The 21,658-nt window shown below is 42.2% G+C and overlaps 1 protein-coding gene across 5 annotated transcripts in view; it reads right to left on the bottom strand.

The window, feature by feature from the left end:
* The window catches only part of Oatp74D (Organic anion transporting polypeptide 74D), a 248,904-nt gene that overhangs the window by 143,977 nt on the left and 83,269 nt on the right, over window positions 1-21,658 (bottom strand). For 4 of the 5 annotated variants that reach the window (XM_033478413.2, XM_076524074.1, XM_076524075.1 and 1 more), the window contains one exon: window positions 13,794-13,844. The gene's annotated coding sequence lies outside the window, so the exon portion shown is untranslated. Of the gene's footprint in view, window positions 1-8,269; window positions 12,173-13,793; window positions 13,845-21,658 lie in introns of those variants that run through there. The other variant, XM_033478411.2, reaches the window with a different exon arrangement.

Raw genomic sequence — 21,658 nt, 5'->3', positions numbered from 1 at the left:
TGCGATTTAAAATGATATTTTCATGACGCGACGTCGAAACAATTTTAAGTAATTTTGCAACGTGTCAACTTTAGACCGCGCTCTGACACATTTATGGCAATCATAATGAGATATTCTTTTTCTGGCTATTATCCTGAGACAGTTTAAATTCGATCAAGTGAGAAATAAGATTGATAGGTACCTGTCACCGCTTCTAAAAAAAAACCCTAGATTAACCTGCTGCGGGGCTAGTAAAACTGTTCTAAATGAATATCCCGTTTTTATACGTATTCGATTGTCTGAAAAGTTCCTTTCGTAATGTACAGGTTCGATGCTGTTATACAACATAAATATACAAGGCAATTATTGTACAAGCGAGAAATTAGGGGTTCCTGAGGTCATTTGAAGTAACTCTTTCCTTAGCGAAAATGCAATCCGCGGTTTCGTTTACGAGTTATTAACGAAAAACGCTGACCAATGAGAAGCGTACTTAGCTGACGTGAGGCGGCCGAGCCAATGAGCGGTCGAAGCCCATTGGCAGCGGTCCACTCGTTGGCTCGGCCGCCTCGCACTAGCTAATCTCGCCTCTCATTGGTCAGTATCTTTCGTTAATAACTCGTAAACGAAGCCGCGAATTGCATTTTCGCTAAGGCAAAAGTTACTTCAAATGACCTCAGGAACCCCGCATGTCCTGCTTGTACAATAATTTTTGGACACCCTGTATACAAATAACACGATTAACTTTCTGTCAATGTTTCATAAGCGCGCGCTTATGTAACTGCGCCGTTTGTTTGCTTGATGATTCTTACTTTTTATATATGCATAGAACAATTTATATATCTCGAAACCAGTAAACATCGGTCTCTCGATATAAATTAACGACGAATTCACAGACTTAAAAAGAGATTGAGTGTAAAAAAGAATGATAAACGAGTAAAATATGATAAACGAGTATGCGACTTCGGTCGAAAGCGAAACGAGTTTTTAATATTATACAAATCAGAAATCGCAAACCTTCTTGCAATTTTCTTCGGAACTATGAAACAATGATGAGGAAAATGATCATGTACGTCAATAGAAATTGCCCCTCCACCTTCACATTTTCCGTAGCTATGTGCAATCGTGTTTCACGGAAACAAGATCGCAATTAGGTCGAAAAATATTGCTCAACACGAACAGCAATAAACAAATGATAACGTGATTGGGTCGAGAAGGACGCTACGGCGCAGCAGGGTTCGGAACTGCTCACGCACCAGCAATCACGAAGAACTTCTACGAACGAGATTTGAAATTGCGACGAATGCAACGGGAACGACGCCTTGAGGGGAAAGAGGGGGGTGTCGAGACGCTCAGGTGTTGGAAATGTCTTTATACAAGGTTTGTAATCCTTAATAAACTATACACTTTATACCGTGTACAAAATATATTATTTTAGAGTTGTGCAAACTTTGAATTATTTCACATAAACATTTGTCTAAGATAATTGTCCGGGTGTATTCTGTTTAGCCGAATATTTTATTCGAATAACGATTATTGATTATTCGTCGTAGATTATTTTCTTATTTAATAATACGAATAAATCTTTGTTCGAATAAATTATTCGAATAGTAGTTGTAAAATTATTCGAATAATAATGCGAATAATTGTTGGCTGTGTTTACTCTTACATAATTTTATAAGAATACATTTCAGGACTAGTTACGGGACCAGTTAGAATACACGTTCGGGATCAGTTCAATTTCAACTACTTATAGAATTATAAAATTATAAAATCAGTGATCGATTTATCCAAAAGTTAATACATATATTGTCAAATAATTGCTAATAACTGTAGAAAGGAATATGGAAGAAATACGTCGATAAACTATGAAAAAAACACTTTATATTCCTAAGAATATTTTTATATTATACATTATTATCTATTATTATATTCTTTATATTCTATCATTTTCATTCGAGTAAATTATTTCCCGCGCGAACACCAGTGCGAATAAATTCTTTTTCGAATGAATCCTTATTCAAATCAAACCTTATTCGGATAAATTGTTATCCAGATAAATTCTTATTCGATTGCACATTTATTCGATAGTTCCGAATAAAATTGTGTATTCGGTAGTCCATATCTTTAAATCGCCATCCAAATACAATCTTGCCCAACTCTGCTTTATTTGTATAATAAAGTGGTCGTTCCGAGTAACGATACAGTGTTCCCGCGTATCCCGTATTTTACTGTGTAACTGTATAATTATATACAAGACTTTACGCAAAACTGTACAAGACATAAGACACTACTGTGCTGCGGTGTGCTCAAGCTGTCCGGTTTTTTTTTCCGGATTGACGACGCGACGATGCCGACTTTACGCCCCCGCCCGGTTTCTTTCGTCCCTGAGAAAACCGCCCCTTAAGCCTAAGCACTTAAATCTTGGACGCCATGGTTTCATTGCATTCCATCGTCAGGTACACTCGATTAGTTCCGTTGCAGTCCAGCGAAGAAGAGAAGCCAGGAGAAGCCGAGGAAGGAGGAGCGAAAACGACGAAAGGGTGCAAAAACTGTGGAGTATCGTCCCGACTAGACGGATGAAAGTGTTCGGAATGAAAGCAGGATTGTCGGGACGTCGATTTGAATTTTCGACGGTACCTGGGAAAACCGGAAGGGACCGGCGACGGGTGAGTAAATATTCATCGGCCCATTTCGAATTTCATGTTCCGACGATGGATCTATACCGGAATGCCTAACGGTACCTGATCTCCTCCCGACTGGCAACGTGTGCGCATCGCAGCAACCTGCGCCACGAAGCTCGTCGACGACGCTGCAACTTGGCGCGTACGTGACTCGGATGCACCGGTGCGCGAAAGTGGAAATACTGGCGAGGAAGCTTGTCGGCGAATTCGACGCGTGCAACTTCTCACCTGTTGCACGAGATACGGTGTCGATAGCGCGAACCGATTTGTTTCGAGCATTGTTGAGGTAGGACGCGCTAGTAATGCGCTTCCAACGCGCTGGCAATGCGTTAGTAACACGATAGCAACGCGCTGGTAATGCACTGGTAATACGCTTGCAATACGCTTGCAACGCGCTAGCAACGCGCTAGCAACGCGCTTACAATGCGCTAGCAACGCGCTAGGAACACGCTTACAATGCGCTAGCAACGCGCTAGCAACACGCTTACAATGCGCTAGTAACGCGCTTACAATGCGCTTGCAATACGCTTGCAACGCGCTAGTAACGCGCTTACAACGCGCTAGCAACACGCTTACAATGCGCTAGCAACGCGCTTACAATGCGCTTGCAATACGCTTGCAACGCGCTAACAACGCGCTAGTAACGCGCTTACAATGCGCTAGCAACGCGCTAATAACACGCTTACAATGCGCTAGCAACGCGCTAGTAACGCGCTTACAATGCGCTTGCAATACGCTTGCAACGCGCTAGCAACGCGCTAGTAACGCGCTTACAATGCGCTTGCAATACGCTTGCAACGCGCTAGCAACGCGCTAGTAACGCGCTTACAATGCGCTTGCAATACGCTTGCAACGCGCTAGCAACGCGCTAGTAACGCGCTAGCAACACGCTTGCAATGCGCTAGCAACGCGCTTCATTCCGCGCGGCATCCCGTTTCGATTTCTCTTCTTCCGAATCGGAGATAATAACCGATAGAAAAGCAGATAGCAGCTTCCAACAGTTCCCTGTAACGCAAGCGATTGTTCCAAGGCACTTCATTTTGTACTTCGTCTTGCAACGCTGCAATTTCCGACGCTGCTTCGCGGTTCTTACGGGCCACCTTGTTATTTAGCCCACCTGAACTTAATTCGATCTTCGACGCAAGGGCAAAGGTTCGATGTTGCGGAAAAATCGTTCGAACGAATTTCTGAACTCGACTGGCGGATTCGTTCAGTTCAGAAACGAGATATAGCAGCGGTCATCAATTTCGTGATAAAACGACGAGTTTTAATTTCCGTGTCATTTTGGTATACAAATTTAATTTAATTCAATTTGAATTTAATTTATTTATATCTACAGCTAAACAGACAGTTTTACAATAATCGAAACGAAAACATTTTATTTTAAATAGCAGAGAATCAGTAAATTAGGTAATTAGTTTACGAAGATTTGTTTTAGATTTAGTAGCATAAGTTGCGAATATGTCTGTCTTATCGCTATTATTGTTGACGAATTAAAATGTTCTGTAAAGCGGGTCAATCGCCCTAAATCTTGATAAGCAGGATGAGGTTTTAAAGCGGAGTTTGTTTACCTAGCATAACGAGACGAAGCATTCATTTTAACAAGCCAGGCAACAATGGGATTATTATTACCTATTATTCGATTATTACCTATTATTCGTAACCAAAACAAGACACTTGCTGAACCAGCAACTATTGTTAACAGATTGGTAGCTGCTTGAAAACAGACATGGTGCAAATTTTTAAAGACTGTGCTTTATTCTGATATAATAAGAATATATGTATAATATGCACGTCATAATCCACAGTGCACTTTACACGTGTATTATCACAACGTATAAATGATCTTTTATTAAACACTACCTGGAATTCGAATGTTTCAATTCCTATTACGAATTAAGAATTATTATTATTAAGAATTATTATATAATCCTTAATTATAGAATTCTTAATAGGTTATAGAATTATAGAATTCTTAATAGAGAGAGAGAGAGAGAGAGAGAGAGAATTAAGAGTTATTATATTATTAAGAATTCCATTATTTCGTCGAACACCTTCGTAACATACCGTACTCTTCGGGTTTGCTGCACTTTACGACAAAAAGATCGATCAGGTGGATTTTAGAACAGCGAACAGATGAAAATCGTCATCGAAGAAAGAAAGAAATTCAAATTCGACTGCTCCGTTTATGCGATTGATGCAAATCACTTTTCTTCCGCGTGCGGGGATCTACGGTCGAGAATTGCATCTATTATTTATTTCATTTCAGTGCAGCGCTTCAACGTGGCTCCGTTTTGAGGTCAAGTTTTACAACGGCCGCGCGACGGCGTTCTCACGCACTTTTGCAGACCTATGCACTTATAGTGTTTAAGGCCATTTATTGCGTAATAAATACGATATAGTAACAATACTAGGCGGCGTGCACGGTGCTGCGGGAGCTGTACTAAACGCGACGGATTTCCACCTTATCTTCGACAAACGCGCAAACAATGTACATGCTCGCGTGTCGCGTGTCGAGAGCATTACGCGAGTATCCGAGCCATGCGGCGCGTCGAGGAGGCCCGAAGTCAAGGTAGAAACTAATGTCCTCGTATTGCTCGTGCCGCAACATCGATCTCTGTTTTGCGCGCGAACCGAACGTCGCTTTCGACGATCCAGCCTTCTTGCCTCTCGTCCGCATGCGAACGCGTTCCGCTCGAAAATGGAAAAATCGAAGAAATAAAATCGAAGGGAACGGCGCCGCGAACACCTGCGCGCGGTTAACGCGCGTCGAAGTAACGCGAGTTGATTTCCCTCGTTAACGCGGAAAAAAGTCCGTAAAAAGCTTAATGTTCCTCTTGCATCGCGGTTAAATGCAAACCTCGACCAACCGACGCCGACGGCTTTTGTTCTATGCACGTTTCGCGTGTACCATTAGATGATACTGGATCTTGATTCGAACTTGATTCGTTTTCGACTTGTCCGCACAATGCGGATTCGGAGTTAAAGAAACCGGTGGCGGCGCGCGCCGATAAATGGAGGCGCCCGGTACATTGTAAAACGTTAAGAAACGACAGATGTGGCGTGTCCGCGTGTGCCCGAGTTTGTCTAACAATAACGGGGCAGTCGCATTGTGAAAACTAGTTTCGGAAGAACCAAATATGTATTCGGTATCAGAGGCTACGTCTTCGCGTTCGTCGCTTTGATACGTCGATGCTAAATGCGCCGACTCTCGCGGAGGTGTTCCATCGTTGGCAGATCGACGGACAATGAAAATTATGAAACCGAATGACAATGCGTCGCATATCTTCTTCGTAAGAGAGAAAGGTTGCGGTCTATTGTAATCAAAATTCTGAGGTGGGTCAAAAGTGACTCGCAGTCTGCCTTGTCGCTGTTTTCGGTCCGCTGTTTGAGGATTAGCCCCTCGGGTGACGGTGCCCGGTCCTATTTCGCTGCAGCTTTCCAAGGCACCGTCTTATTTGCTCAGCTCCCGGCAGACGTTTGAAGTCGGTTACTTGTGCTGGCTCGAATATTTCCACGTCTTTCCATTTTGTTAACTACTTTGAAAATGGAGCTTTTTTAGCGAAATACCACTTTTACCGGTTGTTAAGCTGCTCATATTTGTGCTTTTTCAGCGCATAAAAATGCATAGACAAGCGAAGACTTGACAAAGACGAGATGCAAGACTCCAGAATTCAATGGAGTTTAATAATGATAAAGAAGTGAAAATTTCCTTAACCCTTTGGAGTCTATCGGGACATATATGTATGTCCCACCTATGTATTTCGTACGTCTGTTGGGAAAAATGAATCCCGTTTTTCTACAATACACGATTATACCAGTCTTAGATTGCATACCACGCACATATTTGTTTACATGTCCCAGCCCTTAGCGTTTAAAAGGGATGACCTACACTGATAAAATCAACATTTCTTGTTATTTCTTGAAAAATAAATCAGACTCCAAAGGGTTACCTAAAAATAACAAATTTTTCGAAAAATGACTACATATATTGTCAAATAATTGCTAATAACTGTAGAAAGGAATATGGAAGAAATACGTCGATAAACTATGAAAAAAACACTTTATATATATTCTTAATAATATTCTTATATTATATATTATTATCTATTATTATATTCTTTATATTCTATCATTTTTATTCGAGTAAATTATTTTCCGTGCGACCAACAGTGCGAATAAAAGGGTTAAGTTGTATTCGAATGTCTAAAACAGAAATTATGGAGCATTCGAAGTGACCAGTTTCTATTCCGAAATCAAGCTTGACGTGTTCCCATTGCAACATAAGCACAAACAAATGATCTCGTTTTATAATTGCCTATGAAACGTTTCCACGATTTCTGTAGACACATTAGACTATCCCAAAACAGCCAGAAAAGCTGTTCGACGTTGCTGGATAACATAAATGAATGGGTACAAACAGCATGATAATTTATTTGTTAATGTTTTATTACTTCACGAGCGCTAATCGAATCTACCCCTAACATAAGTGTCGAAAAAAGATCAGTGCAAATGAAAGATAAATGCAGAATTTTGTAAACTACTTCCACGAGGATGCCAGTCTAAGGAAATCTAGCAAGTTTAATCCTTTCAGTGCTGACTGAAATGAAAGTACTGGTAAAAATGTCTACAAAGATCATTGTCGATCGAATTGTTCATAAATACCAACAATAAAACAAATGCGGCTCTCGGCAATGGCATGCAAAACATTGTAAACATTGCAAGAGCTAAAATAAAACGATTCGCGTGGTTGAATAAAACGAAGCGTAAACCATACCGTTCATTCAGACTCGGTGGAAAGTGTGTCGCACCGACACGAGGGACAGATAAGGGTTAATTGGTCGTACCATTTGCTTCCCTAAAAAGCAATCCTGGCTTTTGGTACGTATTCGTCGAAAACGAAACATACGATTTCTAAGGCTAACAAAAGATTCTGCTGCTCGGAAGTCGCAGAAAACGCGTGCATTCCACGCGAGCTTCTTAACCCTTTCGCTACTACGGGTGACTGTAGTCACCCGCCACAAAACGACACCCGCATACGATGGGTGACTATAGTCATCGGCCACAAGATGCCACTTATACACGACGGGTGACTATAGTCACCGGTCACAATAGTGGAGCCAAAAGTTAAAACAAGGGCTATCGCCTCGCTTTCCTCCGTTCGCAGACGCTATCATCTACCAAAAACTACGATCAATTGTAATAAATCTGGTCATATTAATCCAACGTTTTTGAAGCAAAAGACTTGGCCCCGAATGCTGAAGACTGCGCGCGCTTAATGTTCCTGCTTTCGGCAGGGTGCTCCGTTCTACACGAGGGACTCCGCGGCGAGGCCCGCCGTAGCGAAAGGGTTAAATTAGACAGCGATCCATCAATCCACGAAAGAGATTCATCCGATCTCGATGGATCCGGAGCGCGTCGATCTTGGAGGCGCGATCGAGACGCGTCCGATCGTGGTACGGGACGCGACAGTGAAACGGGGGATGAGACGAGAGCAGCGGTAGCGATCGGGGGTAGCGACGGTCACGGTCCAGATTGCGGATGCTGGGTCAAGAGAGCACGACGGGACCGCGCGTTTCGCGAAAAGGCAAGAACAAGTCGGGACGTACCTGTCATACGCGGATCTCTCGGTGTTTCTTCCGCTGACCGGGCTGCAGGCTCGCTGGTTCGCTGGCTTCTCTTTCGCGGTGTTTCGCGCTCTTTCTCTCTCGCTCTCTCTCTCTTGATCTCTCTGTTTCTCTCGCCCTGTTTGGTCAGGGCCATGCGTCATCGGCGCAGAATCGGCTGCGCTTCGGAAGAACGTGGACGCGGACGCGGACACGAACACGGACGCGGACGCGGACGCGGCCACGGGCACGGGCACGGTACCAGAGCCGAAGAAAGAGCCCGCCGCGCGGTTGCGGCAGTCGCAGCGGTTGCGGCGATTGCGACGGTTGCGGCGGCAGGGCTGGCCACGGGCAGCGAGGCGGAGCGCACCGAGTGCGCCGAGATATTTGGTGGGCTCGAAAATAGCAACAGCGTTGTCCTCTATGGTGTGCACGGGCTCCCTCTTCGCCTTCCTCTCGGTCGTCGTGCTCGTCGTCCCGTTCTTCTTGTTGCTCTTATCGGTCCGCTCGGCACTGGCAGCCTCGCACCGCCCAGTAACCCGCTCCGATCGCTCCACCAGTTCGCACTTTTCTAGAACACGCGTTCCCGTCGCCGTCGTCGTTCCCGTCGTTGTCGATGTCGTCGTCGTCGTCGTCGTCGTTGCTTCTTGTCACTTGACCGCCTTCCGCTCTTCCCTCACTCGGTCACCAGCTGCACGCGTATCTCCGGATGCAGCGAGCACCACTCGCGAGACGCGATTAAGGCGAGTCGATACCGCGCCAATTACACCAGCCGATAACCCCGAATTCGTCTCGCGGTAACCCCGGGCACCCCTCTCGGGCCGCTCTTAGGCCCGGCTCAGCCCTAAACCCGACACACGAACAACCGTTTTCGAGCACCAGGTAGCCTAAGCCTGGCGCGCAGCCATCCTCGGACGCGCACGACGAGATCGTGGCTGGCGAAGATCGACCCGCGATCCGCAGACAGACACGTTAGCTCCGGGAACACGTTAGCGCGGAGGGTGGCGAACCGTGCATGCTCCTCCGAAGACTTTTCACCCCTGCGGACTACGGCTACGGCGTCGAAGGTCCCGCCGAGAGCGACAAACGGCAAGCCTGCGATCCCTGACCTCTCTCTCTCTCTCTCTTTCTCTCTCTCTATCTATCTTTCGAACAGGGTGTCTCTCGGTGTCCCTTCAATGACCCCGCTCGCTGGTACCGAAAGGGTAGCCCTGTTCCCTGGAGCCAGTCAGGCTCGTCCGACGGCGTTTTCCATTCGCTCCCCTCGTTCCGTCTCTCCGTCGCGCGGTCTCCTCTCCCGTTCGCACGTGCACGCGGCTCGAAACGCCGGAATCCCGTCGAGCAGGCCGAGAGAGAGAAACGGAGAGATGCTCGCGGCTCCGCGGTTCGCGCGCGACTGGCTGAGGGCGAGAGTCGTTATTGGGAGCAGAGCGCACCGCTCCGGTGAAGTCTGTTCGCTCGTCCGCCCCTCTCTCTCTCTGTCTCACCAACCCCCGGACCGCGTTGCTCGGCGTCTCCTTCTCTCTCTCTATCTCTCGCTCTCCCTCTCTCCTTCTCCATCTCTTGCTCTCTCTCTCTCTCTCTCTCTCTCTCTCGCACTCGCCGTGCCCCACTCTCGCCGTCTCTCAGTCCCTCCCGCTGGTTCTCCGTCGCTCTCGCACCGTTTGCTACCCGCCTTCTCCACCCTCCGTTCGCCGACGACCGCAGCTTTACCTTCTTGCTCGCTCTCACCTTTTTCCCGTCCCCGACTCTCTCCTGCGGCCCGCGGCTGACTCGGTCTCGTTCTCTTCGCCGAGACGGAGCCGAGCGTTCGAGCTCCTCTCCGTCGCTCGGTTTCACTCTCTTCTTCGCTCCGTTTCGCTCGGCGTGGCTCTCCTGCTCCCTCGACCGCTCGTTCCGGCGCGGAGCGGCGTTCACTCTCGGCTCCCGTTCGACGCGGAGCAGGCGCGAAACGAACGAAACCGAAACTTAAGCTCTCGGCTGTCGCCTCCTCCGTCTCTTCTCGCGCTGCCGGCCCGCGACTTCGATTCGCCTCTTCCTCGTCGCTCGGCCCTTCGTCTCCTTCTCCTCGTCTTTCTCTATCTATTCTTCTCTCTCTCTCTCTCTCTCTTCCTCTCTTTCTCCGCGTTCAACCCTCTCGCTCGTTCCTCCGAAGCCTCGAGCTGCCGTCTCCACGCGCGAAGGAACTTGTGCTGCGCGTAGGCCTCGTTCCCGAGCCGAGAAGACGCGCTCTACGCTGTCCGAAACTGGTTGGAGAGATGGCCGGCCAGCCAGGCACTCGTTTCGGCATCGTAATCAACTGGCCAGACTGCTGTTCCACACACACACACACACACATACACATACACACACGGGGCCGGCCATCCTCCCCTCTGCGATCATCGTTCTCACCCTACTTTTACCCACCCCTTCTTTCTGCATTCCAGACGAACCTCGGCCAAGGGAATGAGTCCCCGATGCGCGCGCGTTTACGTCGCTCTTAGAGAATCGGTGTACGAAAGTCTGGCAGCTGTTCGATCCGATCCGATCTGATACGCGGCCAGCCTTCTTTTCTACTCTTCTTTTTCTCCGCTTTTTGTTTCTCTTTTCTCTCGTTCTCTTCTCTCTTCTCTTTTCTCCGTCTCTTTCTCTTTCTCGTCGTTTTCTTCCGCGGGCAACGCGGCGGAGCCCATTTTCGCGTTCGAAACCTATTTCGCGCAACCGGCGACGACCACGGGACTGCTCGACGTACAGAAACTCGACACAAAAAACCATAGAATTCGAGTGAAAGCGGCGACTCGCCGCGCCGTAACGGTGATCGCGTGGCATCGCGTACGATAGCTCAGCCGAGAACTCGCGTAATTCCGTCGGCGACGTTTATCGCGCGAGGAAATGCTCGCCGAAATTCACGTGCTCGCTGGCCGAGCAACTTATCCTCAATAATCGTTAAATAAAGAATCCGATGTATGTATACGGATGTCGGTTCTTTACTGCGAACGTCTTTTCGCTGCCGCAATCTCCTGTAATCTTAGACGTGGTTCGCTTCACCTATGAATAGACGTATTTGAAATTTACATCGAATTCCTGATTAGTTTCACGGCACGCGTCGCGGCGTCTGAAGATCGTCGTTTGTTCTCGATCTCGCCACGTGAAATTCAAATATTCAATTTTGAATTCCTACACTCGGATGGTGTGATATGTTTTAATAATACAAGCTTAATTGTTAATTCAAATACAACAGGTAAGTAAAGTTAATTGAAGTGTCGATTAAGTAAATGTTAAAGTTGAGGAAACGACGGTTCCGTTGGTTTATAGATGCAGATGATGATTAACACTAGATTTACGGAGCACAAAATACAGCCGTTTTATATTAGTTTATAAGAGTAACAATAAGACATTTATTCTGATTTTTAACAAGCGTTGTTGTATCATTTGCCGTAAGTAACATATAAATTGAATAAATAACTCGTAAATGTATCTTAACGATATGAATGATCGCAAATTAAAAAGTTAGTGACCCATCGTTTTGACGGGTTCCGTGAATCTAGTGTTAAAAGAATTGTCAGAAGATTGACAATATGGAAAGCAACAAGTACATGAGCGAAATAGCGATTGTATTAATTTTTATTACCGATTATTTAACTTCTGGCTATACGACATTGCCAAATATACGACCGATATTCGCAATTCTTAAAAAAGGAAATCGTGTATTTTCACTTGTAATAGTTTGCTTTATGTCAATCTGTGGGAACAAATATATGATATATTTTTTTGGAAAATTGTGTCAAGTAAGAAAGTGATATTTCTTAACCATTTTTCTGAACCTGTAAAATTTAAACAATGCGGTCCGTTGATTTCCGTAATTTATACGCACGCTGCAAATCTTATCGAAATCAGTTAATCCTTCTTTGTCGCTAATAAATTTCTAGACGAAAAAGATGACTCATATTTATCGCATGTTTTAACACTAGATTTACGAAACCCGTCGAAATGTCGGGTCACTAATTTTTTAATTTACGATCATTCATATCGTAAAGATAAATTTATGAGTTCTTTATTCAATTTATACGTTACTTACGGCAAATGTGGCAACAACACATGTTAAAAATCATAATAATTATCTTATCGTTGCTTTTATAAACTAATACAAAATAGCTGTTTTTTGTGCTCCGTAAATCTAACATCGCGTTAATGTTCAAATACCAATAACGAAAGACTAGAATTTTATTCCGATTTAAAGCAAGTCCATATAAACCATATCTAGTAGATTATGTTAGATGTATTGTGTCGCGTCATAGTGCCATAATGCTTAACACAGAGTCAAGTTGCAGCTAAAGATCTCGGGATTTTCTACAGCTGTCGGTCGAAACTGCCGAAAAAATTTGGAGAAACCGCACCCTTCGCACTCTTTAATTGTTTGTATTATAGCTCGTAACAACGTCAACCAATTTTGACGAAATAAGTCACCGTGACCGACAAAACGCGTTGCTTAAATTTACATTCTATTCTTAAAATATAAACCGCATAATTTCTTATTCTTTTTCGTCGTTCGAACCACAAATCACAATTTCTGCAAAAAATGATTTCACTCGATATCTAGCAACCTGGTGCTTCTAACATCTGAATTGAAATCCAAGACATTCGTTCCAGTTTTGAAAGAAGTTATACCGCCTTGAAAGGTGTACCGAATATTGTATTCAGTGATCGTGTTCGCTCACATTTATGTACACACTGTGTTTCCATACGTGTAATCGCCATACTGCGACTCCCATGTGCACGTGTCCTTTAATTGCGCGCTCGAAACCGTAATCGGTACCAAATATCTCTCTCGAGCGGAAATTGGGGAAGGAAGGAGTATATATAAACATAATTATTGACCGACCCTCTTACCTCTTCCCTGTGTACCGATGGGGTGCGTGTATCCACAAAGGATAAACGTCCTTTGGCATGGTTTATTAGCTCTCTTTACGTGTCGCGGATCCGAGCGGGAATCTCTCTCTCCCTCTCTCTCTCTCTCTCTCTCTCTCTCTCTCTCTCTCTCTCTCTCTACCTCGAAAAAAAAAGAACGACGGAACAAACGCGGGGTAACGCCTCGATGAAAGTTCCCGTAGAAAGTGTATACAACCGATCGACTTCCTAGATACGATCAAATTACTTTCGAGAGCGAAGGGGGTAAGGGAACCGACGGAATTCAATTTCGTTTCGGTTTGTTTCCCGGATTCGACGTTCCCGCCGTAATCTCTGATATTGTCTTCTGCGGTATTTTTCGGCCTCCGTCCGCCTGAATTCGAGCTCGAATTCCGCTCGGAAATTCTTACGCAATTTCTGGCGTAACGACGCTACTGTTTCCACCGAACCCCCGCACCGCGCCGAAGCGATTTAACGCTCTATCTGTCAGTTATTCAATAGCCTTTTAAAAATCAACGATTATCAGCCGAGGATTTCCTCATCAATTTTTCAACGTTGTCGCCGAATATAACGGAGAATCAACAGGTTGCCGTTGGTATCATAGATTAATTATTTCGGTTCGTTCGGTGCAAGAACTTACCTTTTTCGTCCTGGTTAACCCTTAGAGTGATGCGTCTTCCACAAATGGGACCTGGAAGATGCGAGAAGCTTGAATCAGCAATCATGTCTTAACTTCCGAATTTTGAATTTATTTAGTTACTTTGATTCCGCGGAATTGTTGTGCTTTGTGCTCCTTTATTATTCATATTCTCCACTTCCTATAGTTTTAGATTAAAAGACAATGATTTGTGGTAAGCCAGGGATTGCATTTAACTATGATTTATCTGGAAACTTTTATAAATATAATATTTAATAATAAAAATATTTAGTAAACTTTTAACTTCTGAATTATTTATCCCTCTGCTTTAAGTTAACTTTTACATTAACTTAAAGCAGAAGGATAAATAATTCAGAAGTTAAAAGTTTACTAAATATTTTTATTATTAAATATTTTATTACTTTTAATGTAAAAGTTAACTTAAAGCAGAGGGATAAATAATTCAGAAGTTATAAGTTTACTAAATATTTTTATTATTAAATATTTTATTACTTTTAATGTAAAAGTTAACTTAAAGCAGAGGGATAAATAATTCAGAAGTTAAAAGTTTACTAAATATTTTTATTATTAAATATTTTATTACTTTTAATGTAAAAGTTAACTTAAAGCAGAGAGATAAATAATTCAGAAGTTAAAAGTTTACTAAATATTTTTATTATTAAATATTTTATTACTTTTAATGTAAAAGTTAACTTACTGCAGAAGCTTGGATTTAATGTTAACACTTTAATTCTGTTACAAAAGTTCGATTTTAACAGTCATTTTGTATTTGATCGATAAAAATTCTGCAGGAGCATTGAGACTTCTTAATAGATATTTTAAAGTAAGATATAAAGGTTTACGATTTTTTTATTTTCAATTAACTTAGCATCATTTAAGAAATTTAGGAAACAGGATGGATATAGCTGGATAAGCAAGTCGTGATTATGAAAGTCGGGAGTAAAAGTTTCAGTAGAGTTATAACTGTTTCCTTAGAATAGAAAAGTTCAAAGTCGAAAAGCAACGGTTACATCGGAAACAATTGAAAATTTTAACAGTTTCGTTCAAGCTCTGGTAGAAACAACTGTAAACGTCGAAGGTTTCAATTTCTGTTACACATTATGGTTGCACGAAATACTCGTTTATGTTACCTTAACCAAGTGAAAACTAGTATAAAAATACCACCAACACTCGCACGCTACGTGAGTGGATATTAAACTGTGTGTTATTAGATTAATTAGGCATGTACAGTATTGCACAAAAATGTTCGTACACCTTTCAAAACGCAATAAACTTTTCAAAACTGAACTAAATGACTTGAATTGTTTTAGGTGAAGGAGAGATTAGTCTACTAGATGATGGCTAAAAAGCTTTTTTTCAATTTTGCTATCACTTGGAATGAAAAGGAAAAATTGAAAACCCTCGTTTTTTTAACTTTTTTATCCGAACAATTTATATCTCGGTAACTTACATGCGTGCTGAAAATTTGATCGAAACCGGTTTCAATCGGAATCAGAGACGAAGGATTTTCAAAACTGCTGATTTCTTACAGTTTCTGGTCGAAATCGCGATAAAACCGCGAATTTTGCGATCTTTAATTTGTTGTAACTCGTAACAACGTGAATCGATTTCGAGAAAATTTTCAATGTGCATATAAGTTATCGGGATCTACGAAAGACATCTTTAAAATTTTCGTTATAGACTCAGACAGGAAAGTTAAAAACGAGAGATTTTTATTTTATTGTTATTCCAAGTAATAGCAAAATTTAAAAAAGAAAAAACATTTTAATCATCGTCTAGTAGACTAGTCCCTCTACATCTAAAAAACAATTCGAGTCATTTAGTTCAATATTAACCCTTTGCACTCAAGGGCTCCGGAGCGGAGCCATTTAAAATTTGTCTTCAAACTCGAGGGCTCCGCTACGGAGACAATGCAAATAATTTTCAGTTTTTAACATAAGAACAAAAACAAATCGTAAAAATTAGTTATAGGATGTTTCGCTGTTGGTGACAAATGACGTTTGTATCCATAAACAATTAAAAAAATAATAACATACAACGATGACTTTTCTTTTAATGCTTATATCATGAACTTACATGTGAATATGATCTTTTCACTAAAATGGCTTCGAGTTGCTGGTAATATGACTCAAAAAATACTTCGAGTGCAAAGGGTTAAAATAGTTATTCTGTTTTAAAAGGTGAACGACAACACTTTTGGGGGCGACTGTACATCGGTACAGTCACGCCGTAATTAACGGACTACAATAGTAACGATTAGCCGAGAAAAATGTTGGGTCATTACAAGCGCTACGACATATAAAAAACATGGATCGCTCGAAGGATGCACGATTAAAACGATGCACGACATTTCTGTTTACACTGTCCATAAGGCTAGCAAAATTTTTATCGGCAGAAAATGGATGCTGGAAACTTTGCCGAACGGGATGAAACACCCTTTTATCCGAAGTCCTAGATAATCTATGCGACGTTTCTTCCGATAGGAAATTACTAAAACGACCCGGATCGTCGGTGTTCCGCACGACACACACGCAGCGCATTAAAAGAAAATTATTGAGCTTCATTTCGATACGATCAGTTATCGAGCAGCTCGTTAATGGGCTTCCGGTGGATAAAGCGTTAAGCTGAATAAAAACAATGTAACCTAGGAAAGCGTAAAACCTGTCCCGCGATCGAAAGTCGTCGACACCGAAGGAACAGATGCGACCTAAAGGTAGGATTTCCTATAAGCGTCGGACGTAAACGGCTGGACGTATATGCGTTCGCCGCTTGCTATTAGACGAAACGTCCGCATGCAGATGATATTTTCTATCGGCGTCGGACGTGTGCGATCAGACGCATGCTTCGCGTATGACTTGCACACGATGCATTTATTATTTCGTGGATTACCGTCTAGAGGATAGAAGAGCGTGTAGAGAGAAGACGAGAAATAACTCTTTGAAATGGATCGAAATTTACTTGCACTTTTGCTGCTGCTGAAAGAAGACGATGTTGAAGAAATTGTGTTGATTATTCTGACAAAAGGAAAACAAAATTAAAGTATTAAAGTATCAAAGATGTATATAAAAAGAAAGAAGAATTTATTGTAACATTTTAACACTATGCCGTCCGCATAATAGCTTGGAAATTTTAGATTTTCAAAAAAATTTCGAAGATGGCGGCAACATAAACTCCTAAAATTAAGATAAGTCATCCAAGAATATTCGTACTTAATTCTTAGTTAAATAAGCACAATGCTATAGTTAGGTGCTGCCTTTTAACACCCAAGAAATATAGTTCAAATGTTATTTCAGTTTCTTAAAATGGCACCAAAGTGGTACCACCGGCGTACAACAGATAGTTTTTGCATGGCACCAGCGTGGTGCCACCGGACGGCATAGTGTTAATGAGAAAATATTTACTGCATAATGAGGGAACCTGTAAGCAGTTTTGTCGATTGTATGGAGAAGAAGTTAATTTTATCTTAAATCTTAGTGGCTACAATTCTTTGAACATTTCTATACGTTGATTTTAATCACAATGCGGCATAAACATACAGCGGCCCACAAAAGTGTTCGTACACCTTTGAACCGATTTCGATCAAATTTACGAAAGGCCATACGAAAGACAAAAATACGAAAAGCATTTTCTAAATTTTTGTTATAGGCTCAGATAAAAAAGTTAAAACGCGAGAGTTTTTAATTTTTTCTTTTCATCCCAAGTAATAGCACAATTTAAAAAAGGCATTTTAGTCGTCGTCTATGAAACTTAGTCCCTCTATCATCTGAAGAAAATTCAAGTTATTTAGTTCAGTTTAAAAAAAGTTATTACGTTTTAGAAGGTGTACGAACACTTTTGTGGGCCACTGTACGGTCGTCGTAGGTTCGCTTATAAATAAATCGCTTATAGGAAAAACAAAAGCATTTTCCGTCATATCGGTATGAATGCATCCGACGCGTATAGGAAATCCCGCCTTCACGGCGCAAAATCGAAGACAAAGAGCGTCGATTTTCTGAAGTTCCCATTAAAAAGAAGATGTCGGAATCTTGTGAGTCCGATCTTTTTTGTCCCCGATCGGTCGACACCAAATTGCGCAATTTTAAACATCTCACAGTCCGTGAGTCAAGAGTCGACTCGTTTCGATTTCTATTCAACAGTCAGTGATATCGCGTTCGACGATCGGCGCTAAATACTCTGCCGATACTTCGATCGATTCCGATGAAACTGCAATATCTACGTACACACCCACCCTCCATGAATAGAAATGTTTCACGCGGTGCGATTTTAATCGAACGACCGACCGAGATCGTCGATTCTGCCCTATTATCCTATCGACAGCTGTTCTACACGTTCCCCGATCAGGTTTTTAATCAGCGTTCATCATGAACGAATAAAGAACTTTTATTTCTACGCGCTATGTTTAGCAGAGTTTAAGATGCTGGGAGTGCTGTAACCATGCAGTCTTAATAAATATGAGGTTGTACCGCATTTCCGACGTCCATTTGAATTTTCAAATAAGGGTGCATACGATTATACAACGATTATTCTTATTCGAATAACTGCAGTTATTCGTTATTCGGGAATAATTAATGAAAATTGTATTCTTATTCGTTATTCGTCAATCGAAAGGACTTTGTCCAATTGTGGATATTACATGTAGCATCATAAAATGTATAACGGAGAAGAAAATCATGCAGTGACGCATAAAATTTACTCAGAAATTTTACAAAAATTAAGTGAAAAATGAGGAGTACGGTAAATTCTCTCTAATTGTCTCTCAGCTTGTAAACAAAAAAGTGGGCGATTTGGGAAGAGGAGATAGGATTATGCGAGCTTTGACTTTGACAATCTGAAATATGGGTAGACCCGACCGATGGGGTGCATATATTCCACATCTGTACTTACCACAGTGCAGTGGCTATGAGAAAAACTCCGAAGAACCGTGTCTACTTTCTTTCCCGAAAATTCGGGTATGTGTATGCAGTTCTATAAACAGCGACTCGCGAAAATAACCGAACGTCTTTTGAAACGGAGTAACTTTTAAAACATTGCATTAAACGACTTGAAATTTTGTTGAGATATTAGAACGACTAGCTTTACCAGACAATGTCTATAAGTTTTTTTTAAGGAAATGTGTTTTTTAAGGAATCAACGCAGTGTAGAAGAATCACGTGTGCAACAGGTAATTTTTACATGTTTTTTACAAAGCAAGAGTTTTTATTTTACTTTGTCATTTCAAGTAATAGTAAAATTAAAAAAAAGATGTATTTTAATCATTGTACAGTAAATTATTCATTTAACGTTTTTAAAAAAGTTCAGGTCATTTAGTGCAATTTTTAAAAAGTCATTGCATTTTAACAGTTGTTCGAATACTTTCTGCCATGCCAATAGTCGCCGATTGTCAACAATTATAAAAACGAGCCGCGAGACTCGAATAATCGTATCTGCTCTTTCCAAATCGTCCGTTTTCGTTTACAAGCTGAGAGTCAATTAGAGAGAACTTACCGTATATCGATAGAAATAATTTCGAGCAAATTCACTCTGTTCCCAACGCGCAAACTGAAAAACTCGCATCGATGTTCACTTTGATTCTGGAACTGTGATTCGTGCAACCAGTACGAAAAACGTTCGAAAAGGTCTCTTTTCTCGCTTAATACCCGTACCACGGATACAATTTGCTCCGAGCTATGTAACGTTTCAAATCCAATGCTTTCCAGAAACAGTCGCGCGAGTTTCTCCTCTGTAACGATACACCACGCACTTGCAGTTGCTGAGCCTTAACGCGACGGTATGAATGGATTCATTATAAACCACACGAAACGAAGTTTTCGGTACGTGGAGTTCTTTCATTCGGACACGTTCACTCGGAGCCTGCCGGCGCAGCGTTGGACCGATTTCGTTCGGCTGTCCACTTATCAATGATTCCCACGCATCTAACGTATTGATACAACTCGGCGCAACATGAACAATGTATGTACTGCCATAAGGAGTTCTATTAAAAAGGAGAGTTATATTAAAACAATGCCTACAAGCACTGCAAAAAAATTGTCATTTAACGCATTAAATACTTTTGTTAAACACTGCAGATTACGGATTTTTATGCAAAATAATAATTGTCCGCGCTAATTATAAGATATAGGAGCTATGTAGATATTTGTTTGCTTTTTTAATAATTTTATCAAATCGAAAATAACGTAACAGTGTTTTTAAATGCTTTAAATGTTTTTATAGTTTTGAATTTGATCTACACATTATTGTTATAAATGCACAAAATCCGCGGTCTATTTAGTCGATATATGTACAGATAGAGTAAACCGTCAAATATGGAATATCATTTTCTTTTTCCCGATGCTATTTTTATTTTGACTTTAAATTTCATATTATGAACACTTTTCGATATCAAAGTAATTTGAAAAATGGTAATGCGTACCATATATGGAATTGGTTTTCAAACATGTAACGCGCTGGGTAACAGGTAAAATATTTTCAGAATAAACAAACGAAGAATTATTTTTTTAATGCACGTTTTAGAGAAAAATTTAATCTAAATATTATTGTTTTCATAGAAAAACGAAGAAAATATCTTTTTTTAAGTAATCAATTGATTCGTCCTCCTTTATTAAGCACCATTTGAATTCCAAATCACTTGTTTGGAATTTGATTTTCACCAACAGCAGCCCAAGTTACAGTAAAAACTTAGAGTTGCCGATATTGCACGATTCTCCCCTAGCCAATGGCGCGCGAAGAATTGAACTAATTCAATTTAACAGAAATGATCAAGTTACACAACTGATGTAACACACGTGTGAACAACATCCGCTGCATACCCGCAAAAAGCTAAAAATGGGAATTTATTTATACGCATATACGAGGGAAAGTGATGCCACCCGTGGGGCCATTTTATCCGGAATTACTCTAATAACGTGGAAACGTCGATGTCGGTTTGATGCCGTCCATGTGCCGTGCTGTTAAGTGGCAGACGGCCTTAATGCGACCGCATAACGTGCGATAACCACCGTAGAATGGCACTTTGCCGTGTAGCTGGTCGGAAACGTCGGGCCGATGCTTGCGGACACCACGGTCACCGAGAGATAATACAAAAAGTTGGCCAATTACGGTGCCGACGCGGTGAGAAAATCGAATGAAATAATAAGGAGCAGCGCGGGCGGCAAAAACTAAAGGTGCACGTTCACACGCGACAAAACGTACGAATCGTTCTGGCCCGTGTATCGATGATTCGCGTGCCGATTGGCATTCGACTCGTCTCGTTGCGGCGAAATGCGCTCGTACGCGCTTCATGCGCGCATCAACGTGCACGTAACGCCGCTGCGACGCGTGTCCGCGCAATGCAACGCAACGCGACGAACCGCGACGCTCGCGTGTACCCCACGCTAATGCGTCCGTTTCGACGTACCCGTGCACGAATCGGTGCGATCCATCACGGACAGGTATGCGTCGCGACGCGACGCGTCGCAACGTACCGCGACAGGACGTGCGAGAAGCCGACGGTACCGTTATGCGGACACTGTCCTCGGGAATCTTACGCGGATCGAAACAAGTTAATAAAACACGGTAGATCATAGATCGGACGCGTGTCGATCACTGAACAGTCGGAACGCTCAACTGTTGCACATTTTGCGAGCGTTCGGTGTTATTCGTACGATTCTTGGACAATGTCCACCTTATAGGTTTCATTAGAGTGGTCATCATTAGCTACACGGGTAAAAAGTACTTTTTGAGATTTTATTCGCTCTTACCTGAAAATTATTTACTGTTACTAAATTGTTGCAGTTATTATTATTAGACCGCGAACTATCGAACTTTGAAAGACATTCAAAAAATGTATGAACGATCCTAAAATTTTCTTA

This window comes from Megalopta genalis, chromosome 8, assembly GCF_051020955.1.
Source record: "Megalopta genalis isolate 19385.01 chromosome 8, iyMegGena1_principal, whole genome shotgun sequence".
NCBI lineage: Eukaryota > Metazoa > Arthropoda > Insecta > Hymenoptera > Halictidae > Megalopta > Megalopta genalis.
Note: the sequence above shows the minus strand (reverse complement) of the source record. Positions and strands in the feature narration are given on the sequence as shown.